The sequence below is a fragment of the Balaenoptera borealis genome (assembly GCF_965194805.1).
Source record: "Balaenoptera borealis genome assembly, chromosome: 11".
NCBI lineage: Eukaryota > Metazoa > Chordata > Mammalia > Artiodactyla > Balaenopteridae > Balaenoptera > Balaenoptera borealis.
Window position 1 is genome coordinate 52,881,120 of NC_138868.1, and position 6,867 is coordinate 52,887,986.

Here is a 6,867-nt window from a genome sequence, read left to right on the forward strand (position 1 = left end):
AATAAATGTGTTGTCCTGATTGCCAAACAGGGAAGAATCTGGATTTCAAAGACTGTATACCTGTGAGATGTTTGTTCATCCCTAGCAAAATTCAAGGGACTGTTAAAAGGGTGATGTGTGGATACTAAAAAGAGAAGTAGATATCACCAGGATTCAACATGGATGTCTTAAGAAGTCCTGTTAAATTCTCTTTTCCTTAGGATGGAGCCAGGCAGATCAGGGTGATGCTACAGACACTGTCCCTCTGGATTTTTAGAGCTACAGCTCATCCAAATCATAAGATGTCTTATGGAGAAAGTGAAGAATGTTTAGTGTCAACGGAAAAAAATGCACAACCTAAAAGTTGAGAATTATGTTTTATTTGGGGCATTACTGAGGCCGTAAGCCCACGATACAGCCTCTCAGATATCTCTGAAGGACTGTTCTGAAGAGGTAGGGGAGGAGCCAGGGTATATAGGAGTTTCTGCAAAAAAACCAGGTAGCTGAACATCAAAAGATTACTGCTAATTAAAGAAAAACCAGATATCTCAAGTTAATGAATTTAGCACTCTTCAATGTATGGGAAGATGCAAGAGTCTGGGCTTAATGAAATTATATCCTGTTTTTCTCCATCATGAATCCCCTTAGGGTGCACCATTGGGGGTGGCTGCAGTGGCTGATGGCTTGATGGTCTCAACATCCTTTGTTTACTGACACGGCAGGCAGACATTCTTTGTCCACAATGGGTACAGGTAAGCGCATTTTACAAACCTGTTTCACATCTAGCTCACTGAAAAAAAAAAAAAAAAAAAATATATATATATATATATATATCTTATAGTTTTGGAACTTTAAAATTTTGAAAACATTGTTTGAAACACTGAAAATGAAAAAGACACAAGAATGACAGAGAAAACTGAAAACATCAGGTAATGAAAACCAACATGAGAAAAAAATTAAACATTCAAATGTCTCTGGTGTTTTTTTGCTAAAAATATTGAATAAGTTGGCTGTGTTAATACCCCCCCCAAAACAAATACAAAATTATCTGATGGCATTTTAAAAAAAGAAATCAAGGAAATTTGATGATCATACATTTTTAAAAAAATGATATAAAGCTGAATTTCTTTAAAAACATTTAAGAGGTGAAATTGACCCATACATGTTTTTAAAACGTCCACGTCTTTTTTTTTTGGTAAATTTATTTATTTTATTTTATTTTTGGCTGCGTTGGGTCTTTGTTGCTGTGCATGGGCTTTCTCTAGTTGCAGCGAGCGGGGGCTACTCTTCGTTGCGGTTCCTGGGCTTCTCATTCGGTGGCTTCTCTTGTTGTGGAGCACAAGCTCTAGGCACGGGGACTTCAGTAGTTGTGGCTTGCGGGCTCTAGAACCAGGCTCAGTAGTTGTGGCACACGGGCTCAGTAGTTGTGGCACACAGGCTCAGTAGTTGTGGCTCGCGGGCTCTAGAGCGCAGGCTCAGTAGTTGTGGTGCACGGGCTTAGTTGCTCCGCGCCATGTGGGATCTTCCCGGACCAGGGCTTGAACCCGTGTCCCCTGCATTGGCAGGCGGATTCTTAACCACTGTGCCGCCAGGGAAGCTCCCCCCTCCCCCCCCCAACCCCCCCACCCCCGTCCATGTCTTTTTGTTGTTTGTTCTTCTCTTTCTTGGTTTCTTAAAAAAAAAAAAAGAAAGAAAATGTGGGGGAAATGGCCACACAAAATGAGATAGAATTACTTTGAACATTTGCAACAACAAAACTGGATTAAATTCTTTAATGAATCTTTGTTGTCAAGTAAGAAACCCTACATTTTAAATATTAAATTGGGAAAACACTGTTAAGAGTTAAAAGATGCTTCTTTGTGTGAATTAATGTGTGATTGAAATAAAGCTCAGTTCATAAAGCAGAGCATGAACATAGCAGTTGTTCACATCTTGCTCATATCTCTGAAAATGCAAGTTCTCTCCCAGTTTCTTTACAGCATGATAGGCCTTCAGCTGGTGATCAGATGGCTAACATTTCCATTTTTATATAAGAAACAACTTGATCACATGGTTTTTCAGTGCCTTCCCTAAAATCCATGATTGTTAATAGATTCTATTTTTTCCTCCATTATTTCTCAAAGGAAATATAGCAGCAAATTCATTCACTGCCAACCATTACAAATATTAATTCCTTTATTAAGGTACATAACATTACAGTAGGCTTAGGGTGCTAATACATGGATAATAAAATAACTATAGCTAGTAAAACAAAGCAAATGAAAAGAAAATTAAAGAGCCTTGATCAAATGAAATACTTACAACTTTCAAATGAAACACTGTAGAAATTATATTGAAAAGCACTAGGAATATACAATAATTCAGTAACAGTTATTGAGGGAATAAATGAAAGAATCACAGTGATTAGAAATTATTTTCATATTAATATGTATATTAGTGGGGTTCTCCAGAGAAACAGAGCCAACAGGATATGTGTGTATATGTAAAGAGAGATTTTTGGGTGTGGGGGGCATGCTGTGTGGCTTTCGGGATGTTAGTTCCCCGACCAGGGATTGACCCCAGCCATGGCAGTGAAAGCACCAAGTCCTAACCATTGGATCGCCAGGAAAGTCCCCATAAAGAGAGATTTTTTAAAAGGAGTTGGCTTGTGCAGTTATGGAGGATTGACAAGCCCAAAATATATAGCATAGACCTGCATATGTAGTTAGAGACCCAAGGAAGAGTTGCAGTTCAAGTCCAAATGCAGTCCTCTGGTAGAATTCCTTCTTGTTTGGTGGAGGTCAGTCTGTTCTGTTCAAGCCTTCAACTGATTGGATGAGGCCCACTTAGGTATGGGGGCGGGGGTAACCTGCTTTATTCAAAGTCCACTGATTTAAATGTTAATCTCATCCAAAAAACACCTTCACAGAAACATCCAGAATGTTTGACCAAGTTTCTGGGCACTGTGACCCAGCCAAGTTGACACAAAATTAACCATCACAGTATGTATTAATTTTCCTTATATAGATAAGCATAGCATATATTTAGTTTCTAGTTCATGTAAGACAAGTTAGAAAACTAAACATTATTACATTTACTCCAAGTACAGCACTGACTGAGCCACAGGTAACTTGGTCTAAAATATTTAATCCTATAAATAGGCCATAGTATTGAACACATGGTCGTGTTAACAGTTCAAAGAAAGACGTATATTTCTAGAAGTAAGTTAAATGCACATATAGTTTTATAAAGAACAAAAAACAATCAGTAAAAATATTTAGATTATAATATTCCCAGAGTCTATTTTCCACATTCTTGTTTGGTTAATTTGGTCACAATTTTAAACTGTAAATAATTACCGTTTAGAGGAACTAAACTATAACATGACATAAACTTCCTAAGGAAGGTAACTTGAAAAATATAAAAGGTGATTCCAATTTTTCTAAGTAACATTTGAGATACTACAAGAGCAAATGAATTAAGAAAACCTTTGAAATTATTCAATTATCTTTAAAATTATACTGGCATAATTTAATATCTAGAATGCCTAAAATAATGTTTTCATAGTAGATTTATCACTAGAGTATTTTGATCTTGAAAGCCTCAGTGCTTCTTTTTTTTTTTTTTTGGCTGCATTGGGTCTTCGTTGCTGTGCACGGGCTTTCTCTAGTTGTGGCGAATGGAGGCAACTCTTCGTTGTGGTGCTCGGGCTTCTCATTGTGGTGGCTTCTCTTATTGTGAAGCACGGGCTCTAGGCGTGCGGGCTTTGGTAGTTGCAGCATGTGGGCTCAGTAGTTGTAGCATGCAGGCTCAGTAGTTGCAGCGCACGGGCTCAGTAGTTGTGGCTCGTGGGCTCTAGAGCGCAGGCTGAGTAGTTGTGGTGCATGGTCTTAGTTGCTCCGTGGCATGTGAGATCTTCCTGGACCAGGGATCGAACCTGTGTCCCCTGCATTGGCAGGAGGATTCTTAACCACTGCGCCACCAGGGAAGTCCAGCCTCAGTGCTTCTAATGTGTAGCTTTAACCCGAAATCATAATCCTTGGTTTGCAAACATCAAATTCAATTTTATGTTAGTTGATATAGAAACTAAACAAAAAATTCTTAAATCAAAGTGATAGCATGCAGCAACCATTGCTACCAAAATGGAAAAGTTCTATTTTTCCTTAGAGATTCTATGAAAAGAAAACCCAAAGTGAGTGACAAAGTCTACACATAAACATTGTTTAAAAATAGGATGTTTGCCAAAAATGGAAAATAATTCAAATGTCCACCAATTGTTGAATGGATAAATAAAATGTAGTATACCCAAACAACGGGATAGTATTCAACAGTATAAAAAGCAATAAAAAGGAATGAAGTACTGATACATGCTACAATATGGATAAGCCTTGAAAACATTATGCTAAGTGAAAGAAACCAGTCACAAAAGACCACATAGTGTATGTTCCCATTTATATAGGCAAATCTATAGAGACAGAAAGTAGAGCTAGGGAGGATGGGGGGATTTGGGCATGACAGTTAACAGGTAAGGGGGTGTGGTTGTTTTGAGGATGAGGAAAATGTTCTAAAATTGATTGTGGTGATAGTTGCACAACTCTGATTTACTAAAAAGCATTGAATTTTACTCTTTAAATGGATGAATTGTGTGATATGTGAATTATATTTCAATAATGCTGCTACCAAAAAAAAAAGAGAGAGAGAAACAAAACAAAATGCAAATCAGACCATGTTAACATCCTTTCAAGGACTGCTCTTGCACTCTGAATAAATTCTAAATGGGTTTAAAAAAAAAAAAAAGAATGTTTTCTAAAATTTCTCGTGAAGTGTCAGTGAAACTTTATAGTCTGAATTAAGACCTTATAAAACAAGGTTAAATTATACATAATTTTGCTGATTTGCATAACTTCCACATATAAAACAAGGTTAAATTGTACTGATTTGCATACCTTCAACAAGGTTCAGCTGATATACATAATTTATAGGTATCTACAGGAATTCTTTTTTTTTTTTAACTTTATTTATTTTTTTGGCCATGCTGTGCAGCTGCTCAGCTTGTGTGATCTTAGTTCCCCGATCAGGGAGAAGTGAAATCACGGAGTCCTAAGCCCTGAACTGCCAGGGAATTCCCTCCATAGGAATTCTTAATGTCTCATCATATCTTCTCTCAGTAATTGTTGTTTATCGTTTTATACTCTTTCTATTCTAAATACCAAGAAGTCTTTTCACAGGGAGCGTTAAATCACTTTCCATTATCCCCAAAAGTGTAGGTAACAAAATATAAGATTTGTTAAAGTAACATAAAATCTCCATAACAATATTCAGTGACTGCTTATAAATGTTACCAGTTATCATAAAGCCTATAAAGTTTATCCTTAGATTAATAAAAAGAAATGTAGGGACTTCCCTGGCGGTCCAGTGGTTAAGACTGCACTTCTAGTAAACTCAAAATGGATTAAAGACCTAAATGTAAGACTGGACACTATAAAACTCTTAGAGGAAAACATAGGAAGAACACTCTTTGACATAAATCACAGCAAGATCTTTTTTGACCCACCTTCTAGAGTAATGGAAATAAAAACAAAGATAAACAAATGGGACCTAATGAAACTTAAAAGCTTCTGCACAGCAAAGGAAACCATAAACAAGATGAAAAGACAACCCTTAGAATGGGAGAAAATAATTGCAAATGAAGCAACTGACAAAGGATTAACCTCCAAAATATACAAACAGCTTATGCAGCGCAATATCAAAAAAACAACCCAATCAAAAAATGGGCAGAAGAAGACTTCCCTGGTGGTGCAGTGGTTAAGAATCCGCCTGCCAATGCAGGGGACATGGGTTGGAGCCCTGGTCCAGGAAGATCCCACATGCCACGGAGCAACTAAGCTGGTGTGCCACAACTACTGAGCCTGCACTGTAGAGCCCGTGAGCCACAACTACTGAGCTCATGTGCCACAACCACTGAAGCCCAAGCGCCTAGAGCCTGTGCTCTGCCACAAGAGAAGCCACCACAATGAGAAGCCCGTGCGCCACAACGAAGAGTAGCCCTCACTCGCCACCACTAGAGAAAGACCGCGCCCAGCAACGAAGACCTGATGCGGCTAAAAATAAATAAATAAATAAATATATGGAAAAAAAAGAAAAAAAGGGCAGAAGACCTAAATAGACATTTCTCCAAAGAAGACATACAGATGGCCAAGAGATGCATGAAAAGATGCTCAACATCACTAATTATTAGAGAAGTGCAAATCAAAAGTACAATGAGGTATCACCTCACACTGGTCAGAATGGACATCATTAAAAAATCTACAAACAATAAATGCTGGAGAGGGTGTGGAGAAAAGGTAACCCTCTTGCACTGTTGGTGGGAATGTAAATTGATACAGCCACTATGGAGAACAGTATGGAGGTTCCTTAAAAAACTAAAAATAGAATTAGCATATGACCTAGCAATTCCACTACTGGGCATATACCCAGAGAAAACCATAACTCAAAAAGACACATGCGGACTTCCCTGGTGGCGCAGTGGTTAAGAATCCACCTGCCAGTGCAGGGGACACAGGTTAAAGTCCTGGTCCGGGAAGATCCCACATGCTGCGGAGCAACTAAGCCCGTGCGCCACAACTACTGAGCCTGCGCTCTAGAGCCCGCGAGCCACAACTACTGAGCCCAAGTGCCACAACTACTGAAGCCCACGTGCCTAGAGCCCATGCTCCACATCAAGAGAAGCCACTGCAATGAGAAGCCCATGCACCGCAAGGAAGAGTAGCCCCCACTTGCCACAACTAGAGAAAGCCTGCACGCAGCAATGAAGACCCAACGCAGCCAAAGATAAATAATAAATAAAATAAATAAATTAATTAATTAAAGAAAAAAAAGACACATGCATCTCAGTGTTCATTGCAGCAC